Here is a 21,805-nt window from a genome sequence, read left to right on the forward strand (position 1 = left end):
TTTTGTGTGGTCAAATTCACTTATTTTTTCTTGTTTTACCAATTGTTCTTAAAATTAGAAATTCTTTATACAGAGATTGAAAATTAGCAATTTCTGTTTCCTACTTTTAAAACAAAATTTTAGTTTTTTCACATTCAAAATGTCCTCTTCTGTTCATCTGGAATTTGTTTGAGGCCCTTTTTAAAGATGGCTTTCCTGAGCCATTTTCATACATGAAAACTTGTACAAAGCAATTCATTTTGTCCACATGCTGTACAGAATCTTAATGCTCTTAAGTTAAAATTTTTGTTTTGCTCTTAAGTTAAAATTTTTGTTTTGCCCAGTGACAAATATTTTTTTCCCTTGTCCTAGATTGTATTTGTTTTAGTCTATATTTCAACCATTTTTATATGAAGAGTCTTATATGGGAGTCTTTTATCTGTCACCATTTAGGTGTGTGACTTTGAGTAAGATATTTCACTTTGGATTTTGGTTTCTTTATTTGTAAAATAAAGACATTGATTAGTATTTTCATTGAAGTATCTCTCAAGACCTGAAATTCTGTGTTTCTACCCAGTCAGCCTTATGTAATGGAGATGATGCAATTATTTGTGGCCAAATAAAGAAGGAGGGTATTGCATATTATAAAAGGTGAAGTCTGAGGCTAACAGTTGTCTGTTTTCAGAAAATATCTTTTTTTTCCTTTTAGAGCCTCAATTTCTTCCAATTTAAAATAAGTGGAGTTGTTTAGAACATTATGATTTGAGCAACTTAGGAGTATTAGTGGAAAACATAGGGAAAAGGAGATATTGGCAGCATCGAATGCTTCAATGATCACGATGGAATTGTTGATGGAAGAATGAAACAGGTGGACGAAGGAAGGAAAATCATCTTTCAGTATTTTAAGGGTTGCATTCATATTTCAACTAATAGACTTAATGATCGGTATTGTGTTTTATGTTGGCATATTTATCATCAACATATTTCTCCTACTGTGTGACATAGTTGGCCAAATATAAGCAAGAATAAAGGAAATTCAGGTTATGCCCTGTCTGTCAGAAAAGATACCAGCAATTATGAAATTAAAAATTCATACTGCATAGATTCCCTCCAGTTACTGAAGGAGGAAGCAACAGATTAAAAGATAAATTATCTAAATGGACATTCATTCTTATCTTTGCCTTGTCACCATTAAAACCAGAATCCCACCTTAAGAAGAACCTTCTGGGCTCTTCTAGGAGCAGGACCTCAGCGTCATGGTTGTGTCACTGGATGCCCATCCTAAGTCACAGCCTGCAATGGAGCCAACACTATGTTCTCCCCTCTGTGCTTCCCTCACAAAAGGGGTGAGTCCGTGGAAAGCCTGTAAAATAAATACAAGCAAATGAAAGAAAGCTGGGTACTTATAATTTGATAGGCTTTCTTCTTTCCCATTTTCATTTCCAATTATCTCTAAAATATTATTTGTGAAATTATTTTTTTTATTTTTTATCTACTCATATGAAGCGAGGGAGGGGGAGAAGACTGGGGAAATCAAGTAATACCTGTTTTGCTCCTTTGTCTCTCTATGTACATGACCTTTTCCTTAATCAGCATGAGATCCATTATTTCTCATGGCTGATGGGTTGGGGGTAGATTAAGATTTATCCCAGCAAAAATGAAAAGAGAAAGAAATCATCCATATTCCGTTTCAGACATCCCAAATTAGATTTTCAAAACTTGCGTGAGAAAATCAGCTCGGATTCCATGGTGTATGAGTATGACTTCTCCTCTCTCAAGTCAAGACATAGATGTAGAACATAGAATTTTATGTAAGGGAGGTTATAAAGTAAGTCAAAAAGTAAGTCAAATCCTGGTCTGAATGGATTGAGGAAATGGAAACTAGATTACATGTTGTGATTTCACCATTTGGGTGAAACGATGAGATGGTGGTCTTTAGAAACCTATAGCTTGTTAAAGGTGACTTGAGAAGCACCCTTCTGTATGTTTCTCTGGGGACCACAACCTCGAGGAGACGCTCCAGTCGGGAGTCCGTTCCACTGTGTGCAGGAACTTCGTGGCATCGGTGAAAGGCAGTCACTGGAGAGAATCCTAAGCCTCGCTCCCGCTACCCCTCGGCTGGTGTGCTCTGTGAAAAGGGAAGCCAAGGCATCGGCCTCCCCTGATACATGTGGAGGGACTTAGCAATGGCTGGTGGAGCAGAGGGTTGGGGTTGAAGCAAAGAGAACAAATTGAGAGCAAGGATCCCTGCCATGGGGTCAGCAGGTTCCAACAGCACGTGGGGCCGTTCACCCCAGTTCACGCTCAGAGCTGCGCCGCTCAGGAAGACACCGCAGACGTGAGAGGCCTCCATCCCTACTGTGGCTACAAGTTCACATCAGCCGCGCCCGGGGTGGGGCAGGGAGGGGTGGGATTGCAGCGTTTGGTTTTGTGGTGCTTGAAACTTAACTTTTGAAACTTTACCAAAAAAATAAGAAAAAAAAAATTACAAGTAAAAAAATTAAGAATGAAAATGAACGTGCATATTCAGAATGGAAAAGAACATACAAAAGAACGTTTAAATTTTCAAAAGTTATCAAATGCTCTAAAAAATGTATAGGAGGAAAAAGATATAACTAATTATTATTCATGAGCTTCCTGACTCACCTTTATCATACTTTTCATCCCTACAGTATTCCCTGCTTATATTTTAACTGCTTCTTGATATGATGAGTTTTAGTACCCCTCCATAGAAAGATTAGGAAAGTAACTTTCCTCTGGCATGGTTAATAGTAATTGGCTTTTAAAAAATCATCAATTTACAATTAATTTCTTAAAAAATAGTATCAGTTGCAAAAAAGTTCCTTTCGGTTTCACAACTTATAATTAGTAATGCCATGTAGGTTTTTCACCTTGGCTGTCAAATCTGGAAAAGCCTTTGTCAAGCTTCTGTCGTACGTGTGCTTTGACATTTCAGGACATTTCAGGTCTCCTTAAATACTCTTTAAACTGACTACATTATTCCTAGAAACATTTCAAGACTGCCAGCAATAATTTAGCTTACAGAGAAATGACTGCCAACTACAAAAGTAGATTACTCTAAATTTAGACTATATGGATTCCTTGTTAAATGTCCCCATAAGCTGATTCCAAAACTCCCATGGCTGTGCCAATGCCACCAAACAAGAGGGGATCTGTGACAGAGGAAATCAGAATGGAAACAGCTAGTGGTCTTCACCAGTTGTTGTTAATATTGCAAACTCCATTAAAATGTATCACCCTGTGAGTAGATTCCAGAGCCCTGGATGGGACCCGAGCAGGTGAGCAACTCGGGGGCTTAAGTGTCATGATTTTTCACAGTCTCCTTGGGTCTGTCTTGGAGAGGAGCCTTCAGATATACAGAGAAGCAGGGAAAGAGGTAGATCTGAGAGAGCCGAATGACCCAAAAGAGAACATGTAAGTTTAAAATACTTTCAATTTATTATAACGAAACGATGTTATCATATTAAAACAGATTTACTGTTTTCTGCCTTGCTTCCACCACCCAGCTACCCAGGAGGTGGGGGCTCACGTGAACATCATACCTGTTAATTGAAATTAAAGGAGCTGTGTTTTCTTTCTGTTCCTGAATATAATATGAATAAACGTAAGACATTACTACATGTGGTTTTCAAGTTAATATCTATTTACTTTTAATGTAATCATAATATTTAATTACACTATCTAACAGTTTTTGAATTTTATCATTGTATTTGTTTCTTATTATTAGACCTATAGGAGAAAAGCTTTAAATTTCTCAATCAGAATTTCTTAATATTATTCTAAGGTCAACCTCAAGGGCTAGTGCCAAATAACACACCAGAAGTGTGACGGGAACTGACCTATAAGGTTCTACGTGCAGAAATTCTAACAGTCCACTGTCCTTTGCAGCTACTTAAGCCATGATTTTTTTAAACCCAAGTGTGCAACCAGGCATAAATTCATAACATAGATCGAGTTGTTTTTCTAACTTCTCTCTTTGCCACTCTGAACTTATTTGTGCCCATGGACCTGACATGTAGGTTAGACTCCAAAATACAAAGATGAGCTAGTAAAATCGCATTCATGAATCCTCAGAAGGCTTCAGATTGGGTTGCTGACTTAGCACAGTCCCTTTTCTGATACAGGAGGAAAAGAAGCCAACGGACTCAGTCAACAAGCACTGAGTACTCCTTGTGTACTCCTCTTTATTGAGCATCTACTCCCCTCAGTGAGGCTAGAATTGCAAGTACTTTTATTCTCTTTGGACAGAGTATGATGTTCAGGTAAGCCTTTCTAGGCAGGTATTATCTAGGTTGAGATGTGAGGTATTAGGTCATAGGAGAGTGGGTGACACATTGCAAAAGCATGGGGATGAGAGCATGGTGCGTTTTCAGGGTAGAAAGAAAACTCCACTTGGACTGTGAGGTAGACATTACATTTGGAGGCAAGGATGGGGGAACAAGTTCAGGGATGGATATTTTACAAGGGAGGATGTCTGGAGTGGTTGTTGGAAAGTTAGTCCTTCTACCCTTAAGGGACTTAAACACCTAGGTACTTAAGGAGAAAACAGACTAACAGTTCTGTCTTGCCACTTGGTTATTAGAATCTGCCTTTACCTTTACTTTGAGAATCCAACAGTTTTACCTGTAGAGAGTGAAAAGGAAATGGTGAGGATTCTTCTTTCCATGAATGCTAATTTCCCTCGATCTTGGTGATTTACATAGCTTGTATAGCATTTAGACAAGCTAATATTTTGCAGAAATGAGACATAAAAACATTTACCAAAGCCTATCTTGGGCTAGACATTTTCACTTATGTTATCTCATAATCCTCACAGATAATACTCAGAATTATTATGGGCTTTTCTAGATTAAAAAAGAAGCTTAAATAGCTTGGGCAGGAGGTAAACAAGCTCATAAGAAGAGAGTCAGAATTTGAACACAAGTCATCTGTATTTACCTGTCTAACAATGAAAAATGCAAGTTTTGAGTGAAGTTGAATTTAGGCTAATACCATAAAGCAAGTCCCTACTACTTAATCCTTTGGTGTTTTAAATGAACATGTTTATGTACTGCAAAGTATCCATAATAATGTATTGCTAGTTTAATAATTTTCATTTTGACTGCACAACCTCAAATTCAAAAAAAATCTTAACTAGGGAAAAATGTATTATGTATACAAGGCTGAGTCCAAGATTTCCAATTATTTTCATGCGGTCTTCACTCTGTCTTCAGAACAATCAATTAGACTCTTGCCTCCTGATGTGAATATCTGAATACAAATTAGGAACGAGGGGTATATCCACGTCAGAGTATAGATCAAAATCATTCCCCAAGTTAGTTCATAATGTTCCATTTAGGGGATAGTTATAACCAGGGGAAACATTACATGTGCTCATGGTAACAATGAGAAAAACCTAGAATCACTTCTGGAAAACCATAATTTATAAATCTGGAGATATTTCAGAGATAGTCTAAGGTTCTCAGGTAAATGGTATGATATAATATTTAAATGCATATGTTAAGGAATTCTCACAAGATGTATGTCATTGTGACCTACTTTTTTAATCAACGGGGAGTTACACATTTCAAATAAGAGAAATATAAGACTATTAATAAAATTCAGTGACGTAGTGTACATAAAGCAAGTGGCCTCATGCCTGGCACACAGTTGTCATGATAGAGTTAGTTTCCCTCTAGTATAGCAGATGGGGAAAGCAAGAGTTAAAAAACCAACTAAAGGGGCTTCCCTGGTGGTGCGGTGGTTGAGAGTCCGCCTGCCGATGCAGGGGACGCGGGTTCGTGCCCCGGTCCGGGAGGATCCCACATGCCGCGGAGCGGCTGGGCCAGTGAGCCGTGGCTGCTGAGCCTGTGCGTCCGGAGCCTGTGCTCCGCGACGGGAGAGGCCACAACAGTGAGAGGTCCACGTACTGCAAAAAATAATAATAATAAAATAAAATGAGTTTTAGTTATAGAATGAGTTTAGAACTATAGAATGAGTTTAGCTGAGACTTTAAGTAGAGTTCTATTCAGATGAAGATGATTACTTAAAGTTCAGACGTATCTTACACTTACTTTATTTTCCTTAATCATTAAAGACTGCTTGGAGAAATATTAGCCATAAACATTTAAGACCTGGTTAATATTTTGCTCTCTCCTTATGTTTATTTCTTTTTACATACCCCTGATTTAAAAGGTGATCAAGGTTAAAGGGCTTCCTTTTGACTTTTCACCATCTTCTTTTAAGCTATCCAAAGTCAATTAATGCAGTGAGTATAGATAGGTTTATCTATTGTACGATACTGGAGACTGTGTTTCTTCATCTGTACTATGGAGACATTACTACTTCTATGCTGATTAAATATGCAACACACTTAGTAAGTTGACTGGCATGAAAGAGGCATTCTCCAAATGGCTGCTGTTGATGCTTTGGAGTGATTCAGAAATAAAGTCTAAAGCACATTTGAAATCCACTGTATTCTTCTAGTAAGTATATTGTTTTAATAAGAAACAGCTGAGGATCATGCCACCTGGGTTGAATAAAAGTAACCATGCTGGCCTAGCCACAAATGATGGGATCAAGGACTATAGTATCTGATTCAGACATGTCCACTGGCATCTGCACTTGGAAAAGGCCAATTCCTCCTGACATGGCCAAGATGAAGCTCTGCTTAGTGATATGCTCCATACTGAACAATGAAAAAATTATCACTCTTAGAATATATAATTACTAAATAAACAAAGAGGAGGCAGACCATTTAATTTAGCTCTGAATAGTCTGGTGCAGAAAATCACTAAGATAATATTTGCTCTTATAAAAACTGAAACCCAAACCCAGAACAACAAGCATGGCTGCAGAGACATAGAAACACTTTTTGTGGCAGAAGAGGGAAATGTCATGTCCTGGGACTTGCAGGAGTCCTTCGAATGGACTGCCAAGTGAGGATTCTTGGCTTTGTGCAGGAAAGAATTCAAGAGCAAACCAGAGTAAAGGGAAAGCAAGTTTATTTAGAGAGATACACATTCTATAGGCAGAATGCAGACCATTTCAGAAAGTGAGAGTGGCCCCAGGGCATGGGGTCACAGATTTTTATAGGGTAAGTAATTTCATAGGTTAAGGAGTGGAGGGAGTATTCTTGCTATTTCAGGGTAGGGTGGGGATTTTCCAGGAATTGGGTCACTTCCCAGTTTTTGGCCTTTTATGGTCCTCCTCAGGACACTCACGGCATAAGGGGGAGTGATTTTTAGTATTATAATGAAGATATAATGAACTAAGTGTCAATGACGAGACTATTCTCAAAGCCACCTTGGTTTCAGCTTGTTCCAGCCAGTCTTTATCACATCCCAATAGCTGTGCCCCTTCTTCATTATCTAGTGTTTGTGTCTTGCCCCTTTCCCTCCTGTCTCATTTTGAGCACTCTTATAATAAATGTCCTGTACCAGAGGCACCTAGGTTTTGTCTCTTCCTCCCAATCCTTTTGTAAGCTACTGATGCCTGGTAGTGAGGTTTTCAGGAATAGACTTTAGACTTGACACGGATTTGGGTGGAGCAAAATGGGGAGCATTAGGTCCTCCCATGTAGTAATGGGAAACTAAGCATTTGGGTGTGGGGAATAAATTAGAAATTAAGGTATCAACCCCTTCTGCTATTGTTTGAGGATGACACATGTAATGAAATCATGACTTCAGGCCATGAACTTGGCACCACACTAGGTTATTTTGGAGGGATTGTGATATGGAAGAATAACAGGATAAATAGGCAATTCTGGTGACCCTCTGTGTTCTACATAGAAAAAGCAATATACTCAGATATTCTGATTCTAGACAACTAACAAAACTGAGTTCCATATTTTGTCAAAATACTGAGTTACTTACCCATGTCTACTTCTCTGTTTCTATGTTCGTAAGGATATTTTTGGCCAAAGATTAAAATGCCAGGTACTCATTTTGGCTGCTCTATCTATGAGAAGGTTATGGCCAGGCATCTCAGCCCATTGTAGCCAGAACCTGGTTTGGGAATTGAAGGGCTGTCTGCTTGACCTATGGAAAGTGTTTTCATCCATAATAGAAATGTTGAATAAATATCCTTTTACTTGGACCAGATGTATTATTGGCTATTGTGATGCTTGGAACTGCAGTAGGCATATTTTGACCAGGAGAGGCAAGAGGAAAGCTGAGCCATCATGCAGAGTATGGTAGAAATGGAAGAGCCTCAGTCCCTGATGATATGGAGATCTTGGAACAACACCAAAATTCCTTACTACAGATTTTTTTTTGTATAAGAAAATAGTGTCTCCTTATCAAAGTCCATTGAGGTAGGTCTATTGTTCTTTGGCTCAAAGATGTCCTAACTGCTACAATTATGTGACTCTGTAGAAGGAAACACGTTCAGCTTGAATCCAGTGCTTTCACAGCTGTATGCCAGGCAGTGCAATGGTGTAGGCACATAGAAAGATGTAAGGAAAAGGTGAATTCCCAGTTGCATTAACTTTTCATAGTTAAAATCAAGGTTCTGAGGGGAAGAAGTCAATATGGTGGAATAGGAGGACATGGAATTCATCTCTCCTCACAAGTACATCAAGAATACATCTATATTGGGCTTCCCTGGTGGCGCAGTGGTTGAGAACCCTCCTGCCAATGCAGGGGACACGGGTTTGAGCCCTGGTCCGGGAAGATCCCACATGCCGTGGAGCAACTAAGCCAGTGCACCATGGCTACTGAGCCTGCACTCTGGAGCCTGTGAGCCATGGCAACTGAAGCCCACACACCTAGAGCTGGTGCTCCACAGGAGAAGTCACTGCAGTGAGAAGCCCGCGCACCGCAACAAAGAGTGGCCCCTGCTCGCCACAACTAGAGAGAGCCTGCACAAAGCAATGAAGACCCAATGCAACCATAAAAAAAAATTAATTAATTAAAAAAAAAGAATACATCTATAAATGGAACAATTCTCACAGAGTACCTGCTGAACATTAGTAGAAGACTTCAGACACCTAAAAGGACAGGAAAAATCCCCTCACAACCAGGTAGGACGAAAGAAAGAAAAAAGAAAAGAGGAATCAAAAAAGAGATCAGCAACCCTGGCAGGAAGCTGAAGGTGAGGAGAGGTCCCCCCACTCAGAAAAACTCCCTCACAATGGGGAAATCAGCTGGGACAAAAAGAAACCTTCAGGGGATCAAAGGAGAACACAGCAGACGGTCTGCGGAAGGCAGGACAAAGTGAGAACTGTGCTCATGGTCTGTGTCGCAGACCTACACACCCCAGCCTGAGCTGTGTGTCTCCTGTTGCGGAGGGGGGCTGGGTGCTGGAAAGTGGGGTTTGGAGCATAGACTCAGGGAGGGGACAACTGTTGGCTGTACAAAGACAGCCCGAAGGGACAGGAGTAAGGAGCTCCACAACCGGGAAAGTTTGCAGAGGAACCCTGGGACACCATAGAAGCAAGGCGTCGTTGTTGAGTGGTGCGCAAGGGATGGGGCCTCCATTGCAACCCCTTTCCCCACCCACTGGCTTCAGCCTCCTCAGGCTGTGAGGGGCACACACCTGAGCAGTCTTGCCTACCCCTCAAGCCACGTCCTCCTCCACTTGTGTAGGCTCTGGGGCCCTGAGTACCAACCATCCCTAAACCTCCTCGGGTATCAGCCCTGTGTGCCCCTGCCTGAGACAGGAATACGCCAATGCTGGCAGGGGCTGAGTACTAAAGCGTAGGGTTAAGAGACTGGGTCCAGGGAGAGGACAGCTGTTGGCTGCACGGATACAACAGAGGGGATTGAAGTGAGGGGCTCCACTGTCAGGAATGCCCCTAGAGGAATCATGGTCTGCCTAGGAAATGAGGCACCATTGTTGAGTGGCAAACAAGGGGCAGGGCTGCCACTGCTCCCACACACCAGCCTCTGCCTCCATGGGCACTGGGAAGGTCTCCCACCAGACTGAGCATGCCCCAGTGTGTTGCAACTACCTGCTGGTCTCTGCTGCCACAGGCACTTCATGCACACTCCAGTTGTGGCTGCTGTACCCCTCCCCAGCCTGAGTAAGTGTGCCCCAATCAGCTGCTGCTTTTACTCCCTCTTGCCTGGGCAGGGAACAGACACCTGACAGTGGTTCACATGCAGAGTTGGGGCCAAAACAAAAGCTGAGACTCAGGGGCAGTGAGACGAAGGAAAAGGAATAGAAATATCTCTGTGCAGCTGCAAAAACCATGGATTAAATCCTCACGATTGGCTTGGTAAATTCTGCATCTGTGCCTTAGTAAATCCTGTGTCTGTGGAATATCTGAATAGACAAAAAGTGTTCCTATAACAGAGACCAGTCTAGCTTTAGCAGCAGTGGACTTTGGGGAAAAGTACACACGAGAGTTGGGCCAGGCCAGAGTCTGAGCTGCCACCACAGTGCCCGCAGAGGTACGTAGGACCTATCTAGAGGTCTTGGAGGGTCTCCTGGGGAATTGGGGGTTGGCTGTGCCTCACTGTGGGAGCAAGGACTCTAACAGAGGAGGCACCAGGAAAATATTCTTATAACTATTATACTTTTATTGTTTGTTTCATTTTTTTCAGTTGTTTTTATTATTTTTTATTTTTTAATAAATATTTTTTCTATTTTTAGTGTTTTGTTGTTTTGCGTTTCTGTTTTGATGTTTTGTAATTATTCTTTTTTTCTTGTTTTTGTTCCCCTTTTTAATCTTTTTTATGTGTTTCTTTTATGTTTTCTTTGCCTTTTTTTTTTAGTTTGCTTTCTGTTTTTGTTTTGTTTCTCAATCTGTATTTTTACTTTAGCCTTTATTGATTTTTTTCATTTTTGAGTTCTTTTGTTTGTTTGTTCTATTCTTTATTGTTTTTTTGGGGGGGGCTATTTTTTTCTGTTTGGTTTTGTTCTTATCATTTGTCTTGTGTTTGAATGTCTGCTTGTTTTCTTTCTTTGTGTGTGTGTGTGTTGTTCTTGCTGTTTGCTTGTTTTTGCTATTTGTCTTGTGTTTTGTTTGTCTGGTTGTATTTTTTTTTTTTTCTTTTTTCTCTGGTCATGCTGTGCATCTTGTAGGCTCTTGGTTCCCCAGCCAGGGGTCAGGACTGGGTCTCAGGGGTGGGAGAACTGCGTCCAGGACACTGGACCACCAGAGAATTCCTGGGCCCAGGGAATATTATTCAGCATGCACTCTCCCAGAGGTATCTATCTTGACAAAAAGACCCAGCTCCACCAAGCTGCTTGCAGGATCCAGTGCTGGACACCTCACACTAAACAACCAGCAAGACAGGAACATAGACCCACCTATCAGTAGACAGCCTGCCTAAGGACATACTACACTCAGAGACACCCCAAAACACACCACCTGATGCTGACCTGCCTATCAGAGGGAAAGGACTCAGCTCCACCCACCAGAGCTCAGGCACGAGTCCTTCCCACCAGGAAGCCTACATGAGCCCCTGGAACAACCTCAATTACTAGGGGGCAGACAACAGAAGCAAGAGGAACTATGACCCTGCAGCCTGTGGAAAGGAGACTATAAACACAGTAAGTTAAACAAAATGAGATGACAGACAAATATGCTGCAGACCAAGGAGCAAGGTAAAATCCCATAAGACCAAATAAATAAAGAGGAAATAGGCAATCTACCTGAAAAAGAAAGAATTCACAGTAATGATATTAAAGATGATCCAAGATCTCAGAAATAAAAGAGAAGCACAGATCTAAAAGATACAAGAAATATTTAACAATGACTTAGAAGAACTAAAGAACAAACAATCAGTGATGAACAATACAATAAATGAAATGAAAAATACACTAGAAGAAATCAATAGCAGAATAAATGAGGTAGAAGAACAGAAAAGTGACCTGGAAGATAGAATGGTGGAAATAACTGCTGCAGAGCATAATAAAGAAAAAAGAATGAAAACAAATGAGGACAGTCTCACAGACCTCCAGAACAACAATAAATGCACCAGCATTCGAATTATAGGGGTCCCAGAAGAAGAATAGAAAGAAAAAGGGCCTGAGAAAATATTTGAAGAGATTAGAGTAAACAATTTCCCTAACATGAGAAAGGAAATAGTCAAGTCCTAGAAGCACAGAAAGTCCCATACAGGGTAAACCCAAGGAGAAACATGCCAAGACATATATTAATCAAATGAACAAAAATTAAATGCAAAGAAAAAATATTAAATGCCTCAAGGGAAAAGCAACAAATAAGATACAAGGAAATCCCCACAAGGTTTTCAGCTGATTTTTCAGCAGAAACTCTGCAGGCCAGAAGGGAGTGGCAGGATATATTTAAAGTGATGAAAGGGAAAATCCTACAACCAAGATTACTCAACCCAGCAAGGATCTCATTCAGATTTGATGGAGAAATCAAAAGCTTTACAGACAATCAGAAGCTAAGAGAATTCAGCACCACCAAACCAGCTTTACAACAAGCACTAAAGGAACTTCTCTAGGCAAGAAACACAAGAGAAGAAAAAGACACATAAAAACAAACCCAAAACAATGAAGAAAATAGCAATAGGAGCATACTATCAATAATTACCTTAAATGTAAATGGATTAAATGCTCCAACCAAAAGACACAGACTAGCTGAATGGATACAAAAACAAGACCTGTATATATACTCTCTACAAGACACCTACTTCAGACCTAGGGGCACAAACCGACTGAAAGTGAAGGTATGGAAAAAGACATTCCATGCAAATGGAAATCAAAAGAAAACTGGAGTCACAATACTCATATCAGATAAAATACACTTTAAAATAAAGACTATTACAAGAGACAAGGAAGAACACTACATAATGATCAAGGGATTATTCCAAGAAGATATAACAATTGTAACTATTTATGCACCCAACATAGGAGTACCTCAATACATAAGGCAAATGCTAACAGCCATAAAAGGTGAAATCAACAGTACCACAATAATAGTGGGGGATTTTAACCCTACATATACACCAATGGATAGATCATCCAGACAGAAAATTAATAAGGACACACAAGCCTTAAATGACACATTAGACCAGACAGATTTAATTGATATTTATAGGACACTTCATGAAAAAAGAGCAGAATACACTTTCCTCTCAAGTGCACATGGAACATTCCCCAGGATACATCACATCTGGGTCACACATCAAGCCTCAGTATTTTAAGAAAATTGAAATCATATCAAGTGTCTTTTCCAACCACAATGCTATGAGATTAGAGATCAATTACAGGAAAAAAAAACTCTAAAAAACACAAACACATGGAGGCGAAACAAAATGTTACTAAATAACCAATGGATCACTAAAGAAATCAAAGAGGAAATCAAAAAATACCTAGAAAAAAATGACAATGAAAACACGATGACCCAAAACCTATGGGATGCAACAAAAGTAGTTTAAGACAGAATTTTATAGCAATAAACCCCACCTCAAGAAAAATCTCAAATAAACTATCTAAACTTATACCTAAAACAAAAAACAAAAACAAAACAAAAACAAAAAAACCCAAAGTTAGTAGAAGGAAAGAAATCATAAAGATCAGAGCAGAAATAAATGAAATAGAAACAAAGAAAACAAGAGCAAAGATCAGTGAAATCAAAACCTGGTTCATTGAGAGGATAAACAAAATTGACAAGCCTTTAGCCAGACTCATCAAAAAAAAAAGGCAGAGGATTCAAATCAATAAAATTAGAAATGAAAAAGAAATTACAGTGGACACCGTGGAAATACAAATGATCATAAGAGACTACTACAAGCAACTGTATGCCAATAAAATGGACAACCTGGAAGAAATGGACAAATTCTTAGAAAGGTACTGCCTTCCAAGACTGAACCAGGAAGAAGTAGAAAATATGAACTGACCAATCACAAGCAATGAAATTTAAACTGTGATTAAACCTTTCTAACAAACAAAAGTCTAGGACCAGATGGCTTCACAGGCAAATTCCATCAAAAACTTAGAGAAGAGGTAACACCCATCCTTCTTAAACTCTTCCAAAAAATTGCAGAGGAAGGAACACTCCCAAACTCATTCTATGAGGCCAACATCACCCTGATACCAAAACCAAAGATTTCACAAAAAAAGAAAATCACAGGCTGATATCACTGATGAACATAGAGGAAAAAAATCTTCAACAAAATACAAACAAACCAAATCCAACAAAACATTAAAAGTATCAACTGGGATTTATTTCCGGGATGCAAGGATTCTTCAATATATGCAAATCAATCAATGTGATACACCATATTAAAACAAATTGGAGAATAAAAACCATATGATCATCTCAATAGATGTAGAAAAAGCTTTCAACAACATTCAACACCCATTTATGATAAAAACCCTCCAGAAAGTGGGCATAGTGGGAAACTACCTCAACATAATAAAGGCCATATATGGCAAATCCACAGCACACATTATTCTCAATGGTGAAAAACAGAAAGCATTTCCTCTAAGATCAGGAACAAGACAAAGGTGTCCACTCTCACCTCTATTATTCAACGTAGTTTGGGAAGTCCTAGCCATGGCTATCAGAGAAAAAAAAAGAAATAAAAGGAATCCAAATTGGAAATGAAGATGTAAAACTGTCACCGTTTGCAGATGACATGATACTATACATATAAAATCCAAAAGATGCCAGAAGAAAACTACTAGAACTAATCAATGAATTTAGTAATGTTGCAGGATACAACATTAATACACAGAAATCTCTTGCATTCCTATACACTAACAATGAAAGATCAGAAAGAGAAATTAAGGAAACAATCTTATTTATTATTGCAACAAAAAGAATAAAATACCTAGGTATAAACCTACCTAAGGAAGCAAAAGAGCTGTATGCAGAAAACTATAAGATACTGATGAAAGAAATCAAAGATGACACAAACAGATGGAGAGATATGCCATGTTCTTGGATAGGAAGAATCAACATTGTGAAAATGACTATATTACCCAAAGCAATCTACGGAATCAATGCAATCCCTATCAAATTACCAATGGCATTTTCTACAGAACTAGAACAAAAATTCTTAAAATTTGTATGGAGACACAAACAACCCCGAATAGCCAAAGCAATCTTGATGGAAAAAAATGGAGCTGGAGGAATCAGACTCCCTGACTTCAGTCTATACTATAAAGCTACAGTAATCAAGACAGTATGGTACTGGCACAAAAACAGAAATATATATCAATGGAACAGGATAGAAAGCCCAGAGATAAGCCCCACACCTATGGTCACCTAATCCATGACAATGGATGCAAGAATATACAATGGAGCAAAGACAGTCTCTTCAATAAGTGGTGCTGGGAAAACTGGACAGCTACATGTAAATGAATGAAATTAGAACATTCCTTAACACCATACACAAAAAATAAACTCAAAATGTATTAAAGATCTAAACATAAGGTTAGACACTATAAAACTCTTAGAGGAAAACATAGGCAGAACACTCTTTGACATAAATTGCAGCAAGATCTTTTTGACCCACCTCCTAGGATAATGGAAAGAAAAACAAAAATAAACAAATGAGACCTAATAAAACTTAAAAGCTTTTGCACAGTAAAGGAAACCAAAATGGAGACAAAAAGGCAGCCCTCAGAATGGGAGAAAACATTTGCAAATGAGGCAACTGACAGAAGATTAATCTCCAAAGTATACAAACAGCTCATGCAGCTCAGTATGAAAAAAAATAAACAAACCAATCAAAAACTTTGTAGAAGACCTAAATAGACATTTCTGCAAAGAAGACATACAGTTGGCCAATAAACATATGAAAAGATGTTCAACATCACTGGTCGTTGGGAAATGCAAATCAAACTACAATGAGGTATCACCTCACACCACTCAGAATATCCATCATCAAAAAATCTACAAACAATAAATGATGGAGAGGGTATGGAGAAAAGGGAAATTTTTCTTTTTTTTTTTTTTGCAGTACACGGGCCTCTCACTGTTGTGGCCTCTCCCGTTGCAGAGCACAGGCTCTGGACGCGCAGGCTCAGCAGCCATGGCTCACAGGCCTAGCCGTTCCGCGGCATGTGGGATCTTCCTGGACTGGGGCACGAACCCGTGTCCCCTGCATCGGCAGGTGGATTCTCAACCACTGCACCACCAGGGAAGCCCGAAAAGGGAAATCTTTTACACTGTTGGTGAGAATGTAAATTGATACAGCCACTATGGAGAACAGTATGGAGGTTCCATAAAAAATTAAAAATAGAACTACCATATGACCCAGCAATCCCACTCCTGGGTATATACCCAGAGGAAAACCATAATTCAAAAAGATACATGTATTCCAATGTTCATTGCAGCACTATTTATAATAACCAGAACATGGAAGCGACCTAAATGTCCATCAACAGAGGAATGGATAAAGAAGATGTGGTACATATATACAATGGAATATTACTCAGCATTAAAAAGAAAGGAAGTTGTGTCATTTGTAGAGACATGGATGGACCTAGAGACTGTCATATAGAGTGAGGTAAATCAGAATGAGAAAAACAAATATCATACATTAACGCATATATGTGGAATCTAGAAAAATGGTATAGATGATCTTATTTGTAAAACAGAAATAGAGACACAGTCATAGAGAACAAACATATGGATACCAATGGGGAAACACGGGGTGGGGTGAATTGGGAGATTGGGATTAACATATACACACTACTATGTATAAAATAGATAACAAATGAGAACATACTGTATAGCACAGGGAACTCTACTTGGTGCTCTGTGGTGACCTAAACGGAAGGAAATCCAATAAAGAGGGAATATATGTATGTATGGCTGATTCACTTTGCTGTATAGCAGAAACTGACACAGCAGTGTAAAGCAAATATACTCCAATTAAAAAAAAAATCAGGGTTCTGGTTGATCAAATTAAGATTTGTTTCACTGAATTGTGGACTTTTAGAAGGATTAAAGGAGGCTTTAATTTCGGAATACTTGATACACAAGGACATTTCTAACCATTTCCCTGCTACCTGAACCCCTCCCTCTATCTTTCTTTTTTGGCAATGAGGATGATCTTTCCAGTTATGAGACACAAAAGAAATTAGAGTTGGAATTTGCACTTACCTTAGCATCACTATGAAAATCCATACTCAGAAGGAGTGGGAATGGACCCAGGATGATTTGTACAAATCATCAGAGTATTGACAGAAGGTAGACGAGATGAGGTGGTCTTCGTTTTAGAGTTCCTTTGTCTGGGAGACATGGACAAGTACTTGGAGCACACTTCATTTGTGTTTTTAGACCCATCAGGAATGCACATTAAAGCACAATCATGGACAGCTCTCAAGAGCTTTAACAGCGTGCTGTTTTAACTGGTGTACAATTATACTAATCCCTGGTTCATAATGACTGTTGTGAAGAGCCAGCATTTGGCATAATTTAGGCAAATAAATTCAGTGTTTTGGGAGAAGGAATTTATATAGTAGATCTATTGACATCATCTGGCTGGCTGTTGGAGCTCACATTATGTTTCCTACAAAGTGTGTCCTCCCAGTTAATAGCCAGAAGGAGAGGCTGATAAAGAAGCCCCAGAAGGGGTCAGAGGACTTCTTGTCCTTTCTCCACAGGTTGGAGAGACTGTAAGCACAAGAGCTGTTGATTATAATGGCACTGGTCAGGTAGTGACAAGAGCAAAAGTGCGTGCGGTTCTCAAGATTTAGGGAATTATAACACCAGAGACATTTGGTCGTGGCTTAGAAAGGACAAAATGAAATTTTAAAGTATTCCCTAAGATTTTATTTGATCTGTATAACCAAGGAAACTGTACTGGCCTGATAAAGATGGGAGCTGTGCTTCTTTCATACCAACAAGCCATTATATCAACAGTGTAGTGCAAACAGCCTGGGGGCAAATATTGACTTACCTTTAAACTTGCTGTGTGATTTGGGGTCTTGGTCTCTTCAAAATAAATGTAATGTGGGGTTAAGAATACTACTCCAAAAGGTTGTTGAGAGAATAAAGAGAATGTATATAAAATATTCAGGAAAGTTCTGGAAATAGTAAATATTAAATTTTGTTACTAAGACAAGGATGCATTGCTTCATTTGTTATAAGAAGACTGGAGACAATTAGAAAATGAGAAAATAACCTCTGGTACAGGCTCCTATAATTGCTTTTATACAGACTATGCCACTGTGCTCTGTCTTCTTCAAAAACTGAAAAACTTATAAAGGCACGAGATTGTTATCTAGAGAAGGGACACTTCAAAAGTTTTCACACATTGACCCCAGTGGTCCACTGGAGTCTTATGTTGTTAAGTGATAGATGATTGTGACAGAATTTATCTCATAGTAGGTGGGAAAATGGAAAATTTTTTTTTCCAGTAGTGATGTCCCAAATTCAGGAGTATATAGTTGGAAAGTGTATTTAGTAATTAAAAAAAAAATCAAGCTCGTGGTTCTCTAACCCATGGAGCAAATGATTTTGGATGGAGTTATGATATTGAGGACCAGGAGGAAGCCATAACTTGTCCTCCTATCTACTAAATTTATGAACCAGAATAACATTCCATCTCCAGAAAAATACCTGAGATTTCAGTCACCACCAAAGATTCCCTAGGTACAGTGATTCCATTAGCTCTTTTATTTCTTCACTTTGGTCTGGGCCAAACATATTGAGTCCTAGAATATTATCTCAGTTTAACATAAATTTAACATATATGTAGTTCTTTTTGCAGGTGTTTTTACTTCATATTGCCTGGTGAAAAACTGATATAATTAAATTATCTCCCCTGAAAGTAAAAGTAGTAGATGAACAAAGAAAATGAAGATCTCTGGTAGTAACAGTATCTCTAACTCACTCTTTTCATTATCTGTGGAGCTTGTTATATACCCCAGTCTCAGAGTCTATGATATTACCAGAAACAAGCAAAAAATATGTACTTTACTGCATTATATATGAATCTTGGTAATAAACACCCAATACTGAAGAAAAACCAAGTATGTCCTTTCAAAACTTAAAGGAAGATACTTTCCTTTCAAGTTCTGTTGGTGATGATCTTACTTTGGGGGGTGAAGAAATATGAACATTACATTTCTTTATATGTTGCAAGTTCGGAGATAAAAACAAAAATTGAAGTCCTCATTGACTGCTGACAATAACCAGGGCCTCTAAACTTTATCTCATTCAGTAAGATAAATCAGTGAGACAAAAAGTAATAGTTCCTAGCTTCTAATGAGTGCTTTAAGAGTGCTTAAAGATAAATAGATCACTCAAAATGAGGATTTAAAAAACCCTGATACTTCAATGATTATCTCATCTTGGGATAAAGAAATCATGAAAAAGTGAATGATGCTTATGGCTGAAGCACACTCTTGCATAAAGGCAGTGGACAAGATGTTATATTCTTCAGCAGATGCCTTTCTGTTTGGTTTTCCTGAATTTTTCTTTATTATTCAAGACACAGCAGCTGAACAACTTAAAAAACAGGCTTCCAATTCTAATAAGTTAGTCTTAGGTTGCATGAGCCAAATAGAATTACTTCCCATTCTGAAATATCAACCCCTGATGCTGACATTACAATGGAACAAAAAGACTAAACCAAGGATCAGCAAATGTTTTCTGTAAAGGGCAGGAGAGTAAGTATTTTAGACTTTGCAGACCACTGAATGTCTGTCTCAACTACTTATCTCTGTGTAGCGTGAAGGCAGCCAGAGATGATATATAAATAAAGGGGTTTGGTTGTATCAACAAAACTTTATATATGGCACCGAAATTTGAATTTCATATAATTTTGCATGTTATAAAATATTATTCATCTTTTGATTTCTATCCAGCCAAGTAAAATTTTAACAACCATTTTTGTCTCACAGGCCATAAGAAATTAGGCAGCAGTGAGGACTTGCTCATCCATCAGCAGGTTAGTACCAGCCCTGGGAACCTCCTTAGGTGTGCCACAAGCCATGCCAGGACCCAGCCTTGCCCAACAGCAAGCTAGCAGCCACCACATGAGGCAGAGTATGGAAGCCAACCAGGCTGGGATCCAGTCCCACCTACTAGTGCATCCACATCAGGAAATAATAAAAAACCCAAATAAACAATCTAATGTTACATCTAAAGAAATGAGGAAAAGAAGAACAAACAAGATCTAAAATTAGTAGAAAACCTAAAAAGATCAGAGCAGAAATAAATGAAGGAGACTAAAAAGCAATAGAAAATATCAATGAAACTAAGAGTTGGTTCTTTGAAAAGATAAACAAAATTGATTAAACTTTAACCAGATACATCAGGAAAAAAGAGAGGGCTCAAATAAATAAAACCAGAAATGTAAGGGTATATACAAAATTCATAAGAGATTACTATGAGCAAGTATATGCCAGCAAAATGGACAACCTAGAAGAAATGGATAAATTCCTAGAAACGTACAATCTCCCAAGGCTGAACTAGGAAGAAATAGAAATAGAAAATAAGAACAGATTAATTATCATTTTGAAATTGAATCAGTAATGTAACAACTCCCAAGAAACAAAACTCTAGGACCAGATGGTTTCACAGATAAATTCTACTAAACCTTTAAAGGAGAGATAACACTGATCCTCTCAAACTATTTCAGAAATTGCAGGGGAAGGAATGCTTCTGAACTCATTTTACAAGGCCAGCATCACCATGGTACTAAAACCAGACAAACTTTTGGCTATTATAAATAAAGCTACTATGAACATTCACGTAAGTGTTTTTGAGTGGCCATATGTTTTCATTTCTCTTTGGTATATGCCTGGTAGTAGAATTGCCTGGTCATAACGCAACTCTGTTTAACCTTTTGGGAACTGCCAGAATGCTTCTAAAGTGGCTATATTACTTTACACTCTCCCAGGGGTGTTTAAACATTCTAATTATTTGTATGAGCAAATCATGCAATTCTTTGCTTTTAAATTAGGTAAACATATTATGCATAAAAAGTAGAACAAAGATGTAAACAGTGGTTATCTCTGACTATTAGGCTTATGATTCTAAGTTTATTTTTTTATCTTTGTTTCATATCTGTATTTTTAATGCAATCAATATAGATTTTCTAGTAATAAATAAATCTTTAAATTAAAAAGTATAAATCAACCAAATTTGTTATATTCCAAATATACCACTTTTCTTTTGATACTTTCAAAAGTTAGACTTCTTTCACACATTTCTGATAAAATAATATATTTTTTTGCTTGAAAGAGAAGCAAAGCACCCTTATTCAGAGGAAAGCCAAGGAAACTACATTTTATTTTCACTTGCAGATGCCATCTGCACAATAAATTAATTTCTCCCATATCTTAGTCTAAATTGAAATTGGTATCAGCAAAGGGAAAAAGAAACCTGAATGCAAAAATATAGTCTATTAAATTATGTCAGAGGTATTTTTTCAGGTATTTAATATCCTTTTCTTAAACATGAAATATGTGCAAAGTAGTTATCTAGGCACCAGGAAAGAGATAAGGATAAATAAGACATAGCCTCTGTTGTGAAGGGATTTCTCAATGTCATGAATCATTACTGATTAATTTGGTAGCTCATGAGAGCTTCACAAGTGTTACTGTTTCTGAGCTGTGGAAGGTGAAACCACAGATCATTTCTTTCTTTCTAAGGAAGCAATCAATGACTAACACTTATCATTTTCTCCATTGTATGGAATTTTTGTTTTTGACTTGATTTATTTATTTGTATAGACAAGAAGTATCAATTCTTAGAGTCCAAGTCTTTATGGAGTGCTCGCTAATATTTGTAAATGCCTTCCAGAAAAATAGCTGTAAATAAAGAGATATACTTGATACAGTAAAGGAAGCATCATTCCATTCAATGGGAAACTGGCTGTGGAAGCTGTTTACTTGGTGTAAACTGAGGACTTGGGTGGTTAAAAAATTAACCTTAGAACAG

The sequence above is a fragment of the Pseudorca crassidens genome, chromosome 10, assembly GCF_039906515.1.
Source record: "Pseudorca crassidens isolate mPseCra1 chromosome 10, mPseCra1.hap1, whole genome shotgun sequence".
In the NCBI taxonomy this organism is placed as follows: Eukaryota; Metazoa; Chordata; class Mammalia; order Artiodactyla; family Delphinidae; genus Pseudorca; species Pseudorca crassidens.